Consider the following 16520-nt stretch of genomic DNA (forward strand, 5'->3'; position numbering starts at 1 on the left):
AGTACGTCTTCTCTACCTTCAAAGTTTCTCTACGGCATGATATAAAAGCCCAGTGACTGGGTTGTTGTAGCTAAATTAACATTTCATTGCCACAGGCAGCTGACTAGGATAGTCAATGACTATGCTGGTGTTTAAAGATAAAAATTTCATGATGTTCCGTATTGAACTGTATCACAATTAAATTGAAATAACAAATAATGTAGTTCAACCTATTCAATACAAGTAAATAAGAAATGTAGTGTTATATTCTTATTTAATTATAAGCGGAAGTGGTACCGGTTTCGACCCCACTCTGGGTCATCAGCCGAATAAAAATGCAAAAACAATGCATAGGTATATAAGAAATTAAAGGATGAGTCTTTCACCAAAACAGTTGAAGAAGCAATAAAAGATAATGGGGATTAGCACTGCGCAATTTTAAATCATAAAATTTAGAAGAAGTAGGTCAGTCACTTATATGACGTAAGGCTCAATCTTCTGAATAATAGCACAACACACGCAAAGTTCGGTACTGTCTCAAAATGTTTACGAGAAGAGGTGAACAGTTCAGTGAGCCAGCCTGCATATACTATCAGGCGCGAAGTCACAACACAATTTAATGAATATGAAGTCCCAAAATTGTGTGGAAGTCGAAGACGAGTCGCTCCCAGCGACTGGCTGGCTCACTTAACCCCAAATGTCGGGTCAGATGGCGTGCTACATTTCCGGGAGAGATGGCGCAGTATTCTTTGGATTTCCATTTGTGTGTAAAATGTGTTTCCATTCTCCAATCAGTTTGTTAATAAAAATATATATAGCCTATATGTTTTTTGTTTAATTCTGTATCAAATTATACGAATTATGGAGAAGAGGAAGCAGCTACAGCCTAATCGAAGTTTGTGGTACATGCCTGTAATGCAACTTTAAAGCGTAATATCTCCAACAAAAGAGAAATCTCAGTGAACAAAAAGAACAAAGTTCAAAGAAAAATTGCAACCACTGCCACGACGGGAAAGAGTAGGAAAGGAGAAAAACCTCATTCCACTGAAGCAGCTAAAATGATTCAAGATGGGCAAAATAATGCAATATCTGATGATTGTAACACGTGTGTGGAGTGCTGGGAGAACTCTTATTTGACAAAAAAAGAATGACGATTGGATTAAGTGCACCTGGCTGCATGAATTGTGTTCAGTGTATAAGAACTTGTGTAATGATTGTGGACGAGAGAGAGTAAGGAAAAACATATCCTAAAAGGAGTGAGGGATAAATCTTGAAAGTTTAAATAATTGATTCATTAATGACCAAGGAATAATGGACAAGTGAATATAAATAACGTAATTAAATGTATTAAACATGTAACCATAGTTTACTTCTTAATTTCTTCCCTCCTTAGCATATCAACTACATAACACCATCTGACCCGGATACTACGGGAGGGATGGTGCAGGTGACACACTTTCAAATAAATTCTCTCTTTCCGTAATCTACTTACATTAAGACCATTTCCTTCAAAACACAGTGAGGAGAGATATAAGGAAGGACGTCTAGCATAAAAATAAGCGAATTGAAATGCTGGCGAAGACTTGCTGCACGATCATTACAAAATGTGCGCCATCTCTCACCGACTAACTCTATATTCTTTACAATTCACCACTGATGGAGGCAGTTAAAAAAGTTATATGCACTTGAGTCATGTGTGCTTACATGGTGAGTCACTGCTCTCTATTTTCCATACATATAAATATTACTGGTAAAACTACTGACATTAGTTTTTCGCAATATAATACATTTAAATGTTGCCTGTCAGTCCTCAGATTCAGTCCTGCACATTGTACACAGACAGCAAACACCCAAATGACAAACATCTATAGATTACATAAAATCAGCTTCATGGTCCGTATCGCACTTCAATAGATTCACAATTAAGTATTTATTTATTTTCCACCTAGTCGATACAATGATTGCTTAAGGCAATTTTTAATGGTCAAAAGTGGTATATGTTTCGTATATTATCAACATCTTCAGCCACATAACACTGTTTAGATGAAAAATATATAAAATTGACAAAGTAATCCTTAAAATTAAGGACACTTCCTCTAAAGCATTACTTTGTCAATTTTATATATTTTTCATCTAAACAGTGTTATGTGGCTGAAGATGTTGATAATATACGAAACATGTACCACTTTTGACCATTAAAAATTGCCTTAAGCAATCATTGTATCGACTAGGTGGAAAATAAATAAATACTTAATTGTGAAACATCTATAGGACGCAACTTTCTGCGCAATTCTACTATTACTGTATTATTTGTATCAGCAATTTCAATGAGGACGGAAGTGTTTTGACTCCTCAATAATAAGGGTGAGAGGATACAGAAAGAGAAGGATTGTCAAAGATGAACAAGACTCCTTTTAGTTTTTGCTGGTGGTTTAACATCGTAAAAACACACAAAAGGTTTTTTGGCAATTGAAGGATGGAAGAGGGCTAGAATTGGGAAGGTAGTTACCATAGGCTTAATTAAGGTATAACCCCAGCTTTTGCCTGGTGTAAAAATGGGAAAACCATGTAAAAACCATCCCAAAGGCTTCCAACAAAGGGGTTTTGAACTCATCATCTCCCAAATACAAGCTAGCAGCTATGTGACCCAAATTGCATCATAGATGGTTAAAAAAATCGAGAATATCACTGGAATTTCATACTTATTTTTACCTTAAATAGAAGATCATAATGGGTTGAAGGTAAATTAACAGTAAAATTTGATCATCATTAGTAATATTATTAAAACACCTATTTCGCAGCACACGACTTTCTTCAGAGGCATTGCGCTTAAACATGTTGTCTTTTGTTTAGTCTACCTGTTCAGGTTCAGGGCTCATACAAAGTACAGGATGTCTCGAAATAATGTACTAACACTCCGAATGACCAGAAAGTCATGCTGATGTTTTTTGTTTTGTTTTCAGGTATAACATGACAGCATGGCAGGAGACCAACTCAGCTTTGAAGAGATTGCCCTTAAATGACCAACCACATGGATTGGATGAAAGGGTAGCATTGAATACCCTCCGCATTCCCAGACCTCACGCCAATGTCCCCCTGTGGGTGGGGGTGGTAGAATAACACCCATGGCATCTCCTGCCTGTCGTAAGAGGCGACTAAAAGGGGCTCAGGGGCTCTGAACTTTGGAGCGTGGGTTGGTGACCACGGGGCCCTCAGCTGAGTCCTGGCATTGCTTCCACTTACTTGTGCCAGGCTCCTCACTTTCATCTATCCTATCTGACCTCCCTTGGTCAACTCTTGTTCTTTTCAGACAGCGACATTATTACATATGGAGGCCTAGGGAGTCTTTCATTTTCATGGCCTTCGTAGCCCTTGTCTTCCTTTGGCCGATACCTTCATTTTTCGAAGTGTCGGACCCTTAAATTTTTCTCTCTAATTAGTGTTATATAGAGGATGGTTGCCTAGTTGTACTTCCTCTTAAAACAATAATCACCACCACCACCACCTCATGCCAATGGACTTGTTTTTATGGGGATACCTCAAGGACAGGGTTTACCGCACAAAACCAAGAATAACTGATGCATTGAAATTGGAAATTGAAAGACCATTTCACGAAATTCCAAATGTACTGCTTCGGGACATTTGTGAACATGATTCTGTAATGACATGTTTCTTCTGTAATTCAAGCCCTCAAACTTGTCTCCATGTCCACATATAACGACTTTACAGTCCTTCTAAGTGTTAGTAGGCCTACATTATTTTGAGACACCCGATATTATGTCTGCGAAGTCTCAATATTTTGGCACTTTGCTCGAACATGTCATCTTTTGTTACCTGTTGGTCCAAAGAATGTCGAGTACTATGTCTGTCACAATAATAACTAAACTAACTACATTGGTCCACCTTTTCAAAACTATATTATGCAATGTTTACATTACATTTTTAATCTAGGAACTAGTTTCAGCCTTGGCTGGCCATCATCAGCCATAATACAAAACAGTACAAGCATATTTAATGACTAAAACAAATGTATAAACATACACAAATTACATTAAAAGGTATTAAAAGCATCTGGGATGAACTATGTGCACAACACGTAAAATATATGATGAAATTAAAATAAGGCTCAAAAATCCTTAGAAGTGTTGCATCATGTTAAAATGTTTCATTAGTGCTTCCTGTTAAAATATCTTGAAAAACGCTGAAAAGTTCCTCTCTCAGAAACTGACAATGGTCGAGTCAAGGACAGCACACGAAGATATGATTAAAAAGCTAGCACATTCTTAGATCACAGCTGATAGAGATTCGCAATTCAATGCGGTGTGCATGAAGTTAACCTTTTCTTGCGGCCTGTAGTGCATGGCCTATTGTCGTGTGCCTCATACTAACCTTGTAATCACAATTCAGTACGGATCAAAACCATGAAGTTTATATCCTATGTATACTAGCCTACGAAGTCTGAATACCTCTCTCTGTCCTTACTCTTGTTTTAGCTTCCAACTTGCGATCTTCTAATGTTACATAACCCCAGCCATCAGCTAGCCCTGGACCAATAACACGACCAATTAACAAATTATGGCTATATAATTCGAGCAATTTAACAAATTATGGCTATACAGTTTGAGTAATTAAATTATGGCCATATCATATTAAGTCTTTCATGACGTTATTTTAAGAATCAATTAAAAAAATTAAAGCAAAGAACTTCATACGAGATAAGACACTGTGTTTCTTACAGAAAAAAGACAAAGCACAGTGACGAACTAAATAAAGTTCTGGGTATGTACATATATACTTTCGTTTTAATATAAATAATACTTATCAAGTGTCACCAAATTTTACTCTTGATTTACCCTAAACCCATTATGATCTTCTATTTAAGACAAATAACTACAAAATTCCAGGGATACACTCAGTCTACGTAACCAGAAGACAATAGTCTAATGTAAGGTAATTCAAAACAATTCTATAATTCAGCTTATGGTCACCAAACACATCACACAAATTGTATATTACTAGCCCAGATGGTGTGATATGCATTTCAGCATCTTTAGCTATCAGGATTCAAGTTTCTAATTTAGTTAAGGAACAACTGCTCATGCAGATATATAATACGAGCTTCAGGCAGCTTTGATCAGCAGCTCCATGTAGCCTATTTGTGAGTGTAGAAACTGTTCAAAACATGTGATACCCGAGCTTTGCAGCTGTGTACCCAAGATTGGCATAAATAACATTCATGACGTCAATTAAAATGCCAGGATCAGTTTTCGATTAGAACTGCATGTGCAACTAACTCACATTTCTAAGATTAGGAAATATGTTCGTGTTTGTGTAGATACATTCGCCAGTACAGAGCACCTAGTTCACAATTGGCTACCTTATGGTAAAACCTATCTCATGCCACTGCATGACCAATATAAGCTCTCCAATTCTCTTATCAGTTGATTTCACCTTGGAATAAATTGGCTAACAACTTGTTCTACAAACAAAAAACTTCAATGAGAAAAAAGAGCAATACTCACAGAAGGACCAATCAAACATATGGCATAGACAAACCAACCATTACTCATTTCCTAGATGTACATGCATTTTCCTCCTTGATTAGGAAACTGTTATTTGTGGCTCAGAGACATTAGTAAATATATAAAGCTTTATATTATCTAAATTTGAAGATCAAATTCAATATACTTAAAATGCTCAGCTGTCTAAGTCACAGAATACGATTTCTGTTTGTGCTTTTTTTAACTAAGCATACTTACATTGTGCTACCAGAGACGATGTAGATGCAGGTTACGGCTAAGAACACTCCGCACATCATGGGTGAAGCGCAGGGCATCCAACATGGGCAACAGGCTGAGTAAGGCTGTATCCATGGGATCACAGAACCATGACTTGATGGGAATAGCATTATCAGGATAACCCCTGTATGCTCCAGGAGAGTTGTCAAGAATAAATATGCTGGAGAGATCAGGACAGATGGCAGATAGATCTTTAGTATAGCTACCAAGATCTGGTGTGCAGTGTTGACGATAGTATCTTCTCCGTAGGATGCCACGGTTGTTGTCTAGTTTATCTGCTACAGCAGCACCATAGATTTCCATGCTCGCTGTGAACACTACCAGCTCATACCACTGGGAAACAATATCAAGGAAGAAGTCGACATGGGGTCTCTTGTGAACAAAAAACCGCACAGGATGCCTATCTATCATAACCTTCAACACAAAATCTGGAGGTGTACCTGGCTTTACTGTCTGTCTCACTACACCATCATGGTGGGAGTGGATCAAGGTCTCGTCCAAATCTAAAACCAAGACCTTTTGTTTGACTAAGCTGAGCCTGTGTCTTGACAATGGAGATAGAGGAAATATCTCGTATTTTACTGCTTGGTGTTGTATTATTCGCTTCTTCAATATAAAACAGACGCATGTCCAGACTTTAGATGCCAGTAATAAGAACGCACGAAGGCCCATTTGCAACTCCTTCAGCATTGGTATGTTATTCATTAATATAGTAACACGTAAAAAATTATTCAAATACAATAATTCCGCAAATAAGTCGCATATATGCTTCTAAATAAACACTTCGTCACTACACTATCATGATTGACTGGAGATCAGTGAGCACTATAGTCCTTCAACACATAGGAATCGCGGTTCACCAACGAGATACAAGTTTTTTTTGCAATCTGAGTGACAAAAATATCCTTCGAACCGCCCGGTTCGTGCGTCTTCTAACGTAAAATATCGTTGGGATAGGTTAGGTACTTCGTTGCGATCGAAGTCCACGAATTCACAATGAGAAGGAGTAAAGCTCTCACAGCCCACCTCAGCTTAACATGGGCTTTCTGACACACTATATCAGATTAATTCTTCCGATCATGTAAATGATGGACAAATTATAAGTACATAATGCATGACGTACCTTTACGCCATATTACAACTCTTCAACAATAAACGTAGCTCTACATATACTCCCCACTTCCACTTTGTACACTGCAAAACACTTGTTTCTTCGTAAATACTACTATACATCATAATTCATCTCAGGTATAACCAAAAATCAACACGAAAATTTAAAAAGACAAGATCTGAACTCTCCTACCGGAAGCCATGTTACCGGAAGCAGTCCTTCAATGATAACTCACCACAAGGAGTATTTAACGAAAATAATCTACAACAAAGAATAATAAATGTCAAAACGAAAATCATATTGAATTTTGCTCCGCAAAGAGTCTGTCACGGGTCAGAGATTGTACCGAATGGGAAGAGATACAGGTGAGATTCCTAATTCATAATTTAAGAAAATCACTGTACCTTTATCCAGATCTAGTTTTTACTTGACGTTTCGATGGATGTTGTCCAATTTAAAACAAATGACGGTGAACTTTGTTTCCGCGCAATATCAACAAAAAGTCAGCCACATCAAATGAATGATTCACTTGCGAATGTACAGTTCGCTTGGAAACGCAAGGTCTGAAAGACAGCATTGGCAGTGCACGAAGAGGTCCATGGATTGTCGAAGAAAGGCAGTACCCGTAGGATTGATATGATAGTCTTCAAAAATAACAACAATGGATATATTATTGATCCTATGGTTCGGTGTGAATCGCACGCTAACCAAAATTCTAGCTAGTTGCTTTACGTCGCACCGACACAGATACGTCTTATGACGGCGATGGGACAGGAAAGGGGAAGGAAGCGGCCGTGGCCTTAATTAAGGTACAGCCCCAGCATTTGCCTGGTGTGAAAATGAAAAATAACGGAAAACCATTTTCAGGGCTGCCGACAGTGGGGTTCGAACCTACTATCTCCCGAATACTGGATACTGGCCGCGCTTAAGCGACTGCAGCTATCGAGCTCGGTACTAACCAAAGTAAAGCAGGAGCCATCAACTCAATACAGTAGGTACTGTGTAGGCTAGAGTTACCCATCTACGTGAGCCTATCCTTCAAAGGGAAGGAAAAAATAAACGGTGATAACAGCTATGGCCTGTCAGGCAGTCAACCATTATGACATTTCAGTGTATGGAGCTTACTAAGTTAAGCGACTTACCGTACTTGGCAGAATATTATCTGGCTGGTTGCGGTATTTTTAGAAAAGTTAAAAGTCTTGTAAACAGAGTAAAATCGGCCTTGAATGATGTGATCCTTGGTTTGAATAAACTGAAGGTCCAAGTTCAAGGAATTATTCACAGATATTTCTTAAAAGAGCCCATCAAAATATGTCGAAAAATATTTTGAAATTTTACCATTCAAATTTTGAAACATATTAGGAATTCATACTTGATGAAATATCAGATACCATCTATAACCTGAAAGACAAGAAAGCATGTGGCCCTGATCTTTTATTCAACGAACATTTGAAAGCTACTTTCCCAGTGTTACAGAACTCGACATCACTACTGCTAAACGAATGTTTGCGTCAAGGTAGAGTACCAGAAAGTTGGAAACGATCGACAATTGCACTGGAGTGTATTCTCTTAAAAACCCTGGCTGCTTTAGTTCATAAACGCATTACAGAGTTCATTGCGGACAAACTCCCAGATACCCAATTTGGTTTCAGGAGTGGTAGGTCAACACTTCAGGCAGTTCAATGCCTTCAACAGGACATAGAGGAAGCCTTGGATCAACCTAGAGGAAAACTTCATGCATCTTCATTGATTATTCAAAGGCTTTTGACACGATTGACAGAACTATTCTTTTAGAGAAATTGCAAAATATCACCGACCATAGTTTCTATCTTCTTCCACTAATCAAAGATCTGCTCACCAGCTATTGGATAGAAATCAGTGACGGCATTACCAGATCAGGTCCTATTTTACAAACTATTGGTGTACTCCAAGGTGACCCGTTGAGTCCTTTGCTCTTCATTATTGCAACGACAGACATTACAAAATCGATAACGTCTAGCAATGTCAAATGCAGATGACATGGCCTTAACGTCCATCTCAGAGTCTGACCTACAAAGTAATTTTAACAAAGTGAGTAACTGGGCAGAAGATACTAAGCTGAGACTGAATGAGGATAAGACCGTCTCGATGACTTTTAGGAGAGGAGGCAAGAAGGGAACATTCTACTATGCGGACCGGCAGTTAAGATCAGTAGCAAGTTTCCGGTACTTGGGAATAACATTTCAATCAGCTGGAAAACAATTTTCCCTTCATGTCGAAGAAAGATCTAAACACGGCCATTAAAGCAATAAGTGACATCAAAATTCTCAGCAGCTTGTCGCTGACAACGGCCACAAAGTTGTTACATCTCAAAGTCAGTCCAGTTGCGTCCTACTGGGTAGAAAACAATTGCAAAGTTTAGAGAATGTAAAATTAGCATTTCTTAAAAGGGTACTTTGTCTATCCAAGAGCTGCGTCTGAAGTTCCTGCTCATCACCATCACGGCGTCTAAGGCACTACTGGAGGAACTTCTTCAAAAGAGGAACACCATATCGGACGATTTTTACCTCAGTGACGCAATGATTAACTTAGAGTGGATGAAAGGTGGTTATAAATTAAGGCATATATCAACAAGGCTCGCCGTGCATGCATTTCACCATAAAGTTGTGTGAATCCAAGCAATTTCATGACCCCTGCCATGACTGTAAGTGCAGAAGATGTGGTGAACTCTGTGAGAGATACCATGTACTAAAGTGCAAATTGAGAACAGAATCTCTGAGAAACTTTTGTGAGACAGTGTAATATTTTGTATACTTGTATTCATGCACATTGTGCGCAATTAAATATTTAATTGAGGCGGTCCGTTCCAAAACTGCCTATTTGACATTTTATACATTTTAAAGAAAAGGAAAAACATCTGGTTTTGAAACTACTTCAGATAAAAAGGAGATATTTATATAAAAAATATTCTGCTAATTTAGAATTATTTCAGAAAGATACCTCACGTAACGATTTTGTAATTTTAAAGGTATTTAGTGTTTAATTGTGTACACAGACAGTTTTGGAAAAACAGCATGAATAAACCAGTTTTGGAAGAATACTACTTGTGACATAGCATGTTTCGGGATGACGGAAGTTTTGGGAATTGTATTAAAATGCTGATAAGAGAGGGTGGACATTGAAGAACAATGTTTAGGAATAACACAGGAATGTAATAAATGGTTATAAGAATAGAGGTGGAAAAGTTAAATGAGTTTTAACTTAAATTATTCACATCATCATATTGTACCATTGAGTTAGTGCTTATTGAATAAAAGCTTAAAATCCAACACTTAAAGAGGACTTTATACAAGTTTTCACAGAACACTATAATTTTACAGAACATTATAATTTTAGACAGTCCAATCTGGAAGCTCGTTGTTAAAATCAATCATACTCCATATGGCGTCTGAAGTTCCACTAGTATTTTCCCCTTCTAATAATTCTGGGGACTCATTATCTTGTTCGGCTACGACATCAAGTAGTTGTCTGTACACGTCTATGCCTTAATCTGTTGTTCTCCAAGATTGACCAAAATGTGCTGTCAGTAGTCTGTTGATATCCCTAAGCTTTGCAGGATTCACGCCCACCCTTCATGGTACCGGAGTAACGCTCAGGTCAGCCAGGTGTTTAGCTTTTTGACTACAGATTTGGACATTCCAATATCCGTAAAATAGTATGGTTTTTCAATCACTAGTGTGTTAATTCCCAAAGCAAAACGAGTGAGCAAAAGCCTCTCTGTACTATTGAACTTTGCCAAGTTCCAGCGGGCTTGATGAATTGAGAAGCTGCTTGCTTCCAGTTGTTAACTTCACAGTCCGCTTCCAACATTGTGACAGACCCATGCTCATAAAAGAGGTTTAAATTAAGGCAATGAGTATTTTATTCTTTCGGTCGTTTTAAGGTATTATAAAATAGATTTTATATTTTATTTTCGGTTCGGTTCTTCGGTGACAACTTTGGGTTCTTCCTTAGCTTGTTTTTAATGTTTTTACTTGAAAATGACGGTTGGTTAAGCTTCACTCGTTAATACAGGCTGGGTATTCTCATTTTAAATTATTTTTCGTGAGTATTTTCTTATAATAACTACTTTAATTCGTTTGTGATTTAGGTTTCGTTAGTGCTCCAGAGGGGTATGCACAGGATGAGCGAGAAATCTCCGTACCCCTGTAACTTATTTATGCAGGTTGGTAGCTATATTACTTCTTATTCATTGTTGGAATCAAGTGTTGGAGTACATATTGTCACAGTCGAGTGTTAATGTGAAGCCATGACAGATGCGAGTGGTAAGTTGCTCTATAGAGGAGCGGTTAGTGGCAAGTGTGTGGGTGCACGAACAAAACACAGGGCAGACAATGAGACAGATTTTGGGAGCATTCCAGGCAAGATTTAATGAGGCTCCACCGCATAAAGCTAAACTTATCGATTGGGACAGACGTGCTTTGGCCTCGGACAGTGTTAAAGACAGGCCGCGAAGTGGAAGGAAGAAGATAAGAGAAAACATATTTGCTGGAGTCTGTGCTTCGATTGAACAATCTCCTGTGAAGTCGACTCGTAAACGTGCTTCTGAACTCGGTATACCGAGGACAACAATGAGAGATTACATTGAAAAATACCTTAAGTATAGACCTTTCATCCGATATTCGTAAATGAGCTATCGGATAGAGATCGGAATGGGCGTGTTTTAGCATGCTGTGCTTTGTTAAGTACATTCCCAATAACGCATTGAGCCGTGCCAAGGTTATGTTTTCGGATTAATGTGCTATTTATCGCAGCTCGCGTTCTAGAAATGTCGCGTGGGCCAAGGAGAATCCTCATTGCAGTGTTGAGTTGGAAAGGAACCCGCCTCACGTAATGATGTGGGTAGCGGTGACATCACAACATCTGTCTGGACCGAACATTTTTGAAAGGACTGTGAATGATGCAAATTATTTACATATGTTACAAACGTGGTTAATACTCCAGCTTGAGGAAAGGGGCCTCACAGAACGCGTATGGTTGCAGCAAGACGAGCACCTGCTCACTATGCTCTTGCAGTGTGCGAGTTCCTAAACGAACACTTTTTTCAGGACGGTGGATAGGTTCTGATTCACCAGCAACATCATCTCCCTAGAAATGGCCACCAAGAAGTCCTGACCTCACAACACCTGACAACTCGTTATGGGGAGTCATCACGGCGCATGTACCGGTATCTGCATTGTCGTTATGCTACAAACGAAGAACTATGCAATTTTGTTGAGGATGCATTTCGCACTATAACACCGGACGTGCTCAGAAATATGTGATGAATAACACGGGGGCGTACAGAACTGGGTTTAAAACATGATGGGAAACATACAGATATATTGCGCACTTAATACTTAAGTAACTTCACCTAAATAACATTTGATACTAAATAATTACAGGGGTACGGGGGGGGGGACTTCTCACCCATTCTGTAGTTCCTAACATACCAGGTATTGTAGTTTGTTGTGCTGGACACTGGGAGTGCATAAGTCATGTATTTACTCCCCTTGATCTTTGGCGCTTGAAGTTTTTTGCAGAATGTGTACTGTTCTAGTCGGCGAGCTAGAAACAATAATTTATTGTAAACCGGAGGCAAGGCTGAAGCCTAATCACTAAGATTAGATTTGTGCAACATACATTGGCAGAAAATGAAATCCCAACACCAAGAAGGAGTTGTGCTATAGTTGGGCCCACGAGAGTTAAAATCTGACGTTTAGCACCATCCGCGAGAAAAAGTTGACTAACGCTGCTCAAAAATGGCCTGTTGTTATAGCAACGATAACAGAGATGCCACATTTAAGGATGCTATCCCACTGTGGATGGGGGCGGTAGGATAACACCCACGGTATCCCCTGCCTGTCGTAAGAGGCGACTGAAAGGGGCCCCTAGCTTGGGAGCGTGGGTTGGTGACCATGGGGCCCTTAGCTAAGTCCTGGAATTGCTTCCACTTACTTGTGCTAGACTCCTATCTATCCTACCTGACCTCCCTTGGTCGACTTTTGTTCTTTTCCGACTCGGACGCTATTAGGTTTCTGACGGCTAGGGAGTCTTTTATTTTCACGCCCTTCGTGGCCCTTGTCTTTCTTTTGCCGATCTTTCATTTCTTCTCTCTGATTAGTGTTATATAGAGGATGGTTGCCTAGTTGTACTTCCTCTTAAAACAATCATCATCACCACCACTTTAACGATGCTATCGCCACGTGGGTTGGCTTGCTCTCAGTTGCTTTTGTGATATTATTCGTAGTACTGTGTTAGTTGTTGCTGGTTTGTGTAATAATTTAAATATTTGTTTCCTGAATTTTATATTTGTTGTTAGTTTATTTTTTGTAAGTTAATCAGTGGCTAGTTGTTCAGTTCTATTTTCTATTTAACACGTGCACTTGTTGAGGTTATCACCAGTTTAGTGAATAAGAAATCTCATATTTATCGGCAATGACGTGTTCTGCCTTAAATGCCGGGATTATTAGCACGAGCTTAGGAACGGGTCAAAGTCTATTGAATTGCATTAGGCCAACATAATTGATTAAATAATCAGGCTGTATGAAAGGGTAATATGCCGCAGATTGAGGTAACTATGACACGCAGCGTACTTTTTAGTTACTGCTTTCGCCGCTCAAATGTCAGACTTCAAATCTCGTGGGCCCAACTTTAGATAAATGAACTTGGGGAGGCGTTTGCTCATTTGAATTATGACGCCTATTCACGTTTGCCCTAGTTGACGAAAAGTGGTGCTGGTAGCACCACTATGGCCTTGCAAAGGAAGTTCGCTTTAAACACGCTCTGTGCACTTTGTGATTCGTCGGCTGTTGCAATGTACGCTTCGGCTACAATTGGTCCGACAGCTCTTCTGTGGCTTTATGCCTCTGAATGTGGGTACTGAGAATGATTTTCCGGTGGATTTCCATTCTCCTGCACTAAGATCACCACCAAACACCCTCACCTTCTCCGAGCATCTCATTCACCGTAACAAATCTCCTGGCCTGAGAGACGGCGTTACTGTCTAAGAGGCCCTCCTCCCAATTCAGGGGAGGAATGAAAATATTTAATATAGTAGTAGTTCGTGAGCGTTAGTCATTGTCCGGTGTTGACATTGTGAGCTAGGTGTGAGTCAGACATGCCTTTAATGAGACAAAGAAGGCAGTATCAGCAGCTTACTGAGTTTGAACAAGGCCGTGTCAAATAGGGCTATGAGAAGGCGGATGTTCTTTCTGCGATATTGTTGAAAGACTCGGCAGGGATGTATGGACAGTTCATCGGTGTTGGATACAAAGGTCACGAAAAGGCACTGTCTCAAGATGGTCGGGGTCCGGCCGTACACGGGCCACTACTGAGAAGGAAGACCGCCGTAATCGCCGCATGGCTGTGGTGGATCGTATTGCATCAGCAGCAGCTTTTAGATCTTCAGTTGGCACCAGAGTGAGACAAAGAACTGTAACAAATCGATTATTTAAGGGACAGCTCCGAGCTAGGCGTCTGTGGCATTCATGCCACTAACTCCAAATCGCTGCCATCTTCGACTTCAGTGGCATCAAGCTAGAGGTCACTGGAGAACTGTTGTGTTCTTAGATGAAAACCGTTTCTGTCTTGGTGCCACTGATGGCTGTAGGTTGGTAAGGAGGTAGTGGTGGTGATTAGTGTTTGAAGAGGAAGTACAACTGGGCAACCATCCAGGTGAGTGCTTGGAACCATGCTGTCTGTGGCATCGACACACTGGACCTACACAAGGAGTTACAGTGCGAGGAGCAATTTTCCTTTGCCAGAGGAGCACTCTTGTTATCCCAAGAAACTTGAGAGTGGATTTGTACGTTAGACTGGTGATTGAACCGGTTGTGCTGTCATTCATTCGCAGTATTCAAGGGAGTACTTTTTATCAGGACAGTGCTTGTCCTCATACCGCTGCTGTCACACATCGTGCTCTATGAAATGTGAACCAGTTGCCTTAACATGCGGGATCACCAGACCTTTCACCCTTTGAGCGCGTTTGGGACATTATAGGGACGACAAATCAAGTGTCATCCAATAACAGCATTCATTCATTCATTCATTTATTTCAATTAATTCCAACGAGCCTGCAGGCTCATACATAGGAATTGTACAGGACATTACATACTGGCGGGCACTTACACATCAAAATATAGTTTGTGTATATAAGATAATTAGTAAACGGTTGAACATATAAACACATACAATATATAAAATATGTACATCATCGATATGAGGATTACAGAGAATTATTTCTGACTGTATTTACATTTACATAACATGAAAGTTGCATGAAAGCATTAAACATTGCTGATTTGACTGACAAAGTGCAAAAGGCGTGGAACTCAATCCCTCAAAATGACAGGTATATACACTGGCAGAAAATGAAATTCCAACACCAAGAAGACATTAGTTTAGTTAAAAAGGTAACCAATTTAAGTTAAGGAATTGTCTAAGTAAGATATCGATTTGATTAAAGTTTCCAGGTCACAGGTTCAAGTATGCACGAGAAGACATAAGGCATGGTGGTACACTAATAACCGCTGTAGTCGCCACAATGTTCAATGCAAACATGTAAACATGCATGCAGTGTGTCGTACAGATGCCGCACTGGTATCAATATTCGGGTTTGCGTCTTGAATCGCTGATTTATAGTTATACAATTACAATATCACTACTGATCTGGATTTAGGGCAGTCGCCCAGGAGGCAGATACCCTATCTGTTATTTTCCTAGCCTTTTCTTAAATTATTTAAAAGTAATTGGAAATTTATTGAACATCTCCCTTAGTAAGTTATTCCAATCCCTAACTCCCGTTCCTATAAACAATTATTTGCCCCAGTTTGTATGAGCTCTCGCGAGAATCTCGTGACCGGTTCTCTGTGCTGCGATTTGTGCGACGTCCCAGTAAGTACGAGTGTAAGCTCGATAGTATATCATAAGCAGTTATTGCCTGGAATAAGGTTCTCATTTATGGAAACGTGTGTGCCAATAAATTTCGTCAAAAACCTGAAAAAGCCGTGCATGTTGAACTATGAACCCATTTACTGCAGCTCGATTTGTTCTGGGTGATTTCTGACAAAAGAGTAGTGTTACAAAAATGGTTGCAAAGTTTGGGCTGGGAAGACTTGGGAGAAAGGAGACGAGCTGCTCGATTAAGTGGTATGTTCCGAGCTGTCAGTGGAGAGATGGCGTGGGAGGACATCAGTAGACGAATAAGTTTGAGTGATGTCTTTAAAAGTAGGAAAGATCACAATATGAAGATAAAGTTGGAATTCTAGGGGACAAATTGGGGCAAATATTCGTTTATAGGAAGGGGAGTTAGGGATTGGAATAACTTACCAAGGGAAATGTTCAATAATTTTCCAATTTCCTTGCGATCATTTGAGAAAAGGCTAGGAAAACAACAGATAGGGTATCTGCCACCTGAGCGACTGCCCTAAATGCAGATCAGTAGTGACTGATTGATTGATCCCGTCTACTGTACAGTTATTCATAAATTGTGCATGATTATTTTGCTAAGATGTCACAGCAAGTCAAGTGAGTCGTGAACAGTTTAAGATACTGGTTTGCAGTCAAATCTGTTTGTGATATGGTCCAAGAACCCAGCCGAGTAAACAAACTAG

The 16520-nt window shown here is 39.5% G+C and overlaps 1 protein-coding gene across 1 annotated transcript in view; it reads right to left on the minus strand.

Annotated features, from left to right (window-relative positions):
• LOC136883567 (uncharacterized) overlaps positions 1–7114 on the minus strand; it is a 49589-nt gene extending 42475 nt beyond the window's left edge. Inside the window, exon 1 of the transcript XR_010861272.2 lies at positions 5739–7114. The gene's annotated coding sequence lies outside the window, so the exon portion shown is untranslated. The remainder of the gene's footprint in view (positions 1–5738) is intronic.
• Positions 7115–16520: the final 9406 nt, after the last annotated feature.

The sequence above is a fragment of the Anabrus simplex genome, chromosome 11 (genome assembly GCF_040414725.1).
Source record: "Anabrus simplex isolate iqAnaSimp1 chromosome 11, ASM4041472v1, whole genome shotgun sequence".
NCBI lineage: Eukaryota > Metazoa > Arthropoda > Insecta > Orthoptera > Tettigoniidae > Anabrus > Anabrus simplex.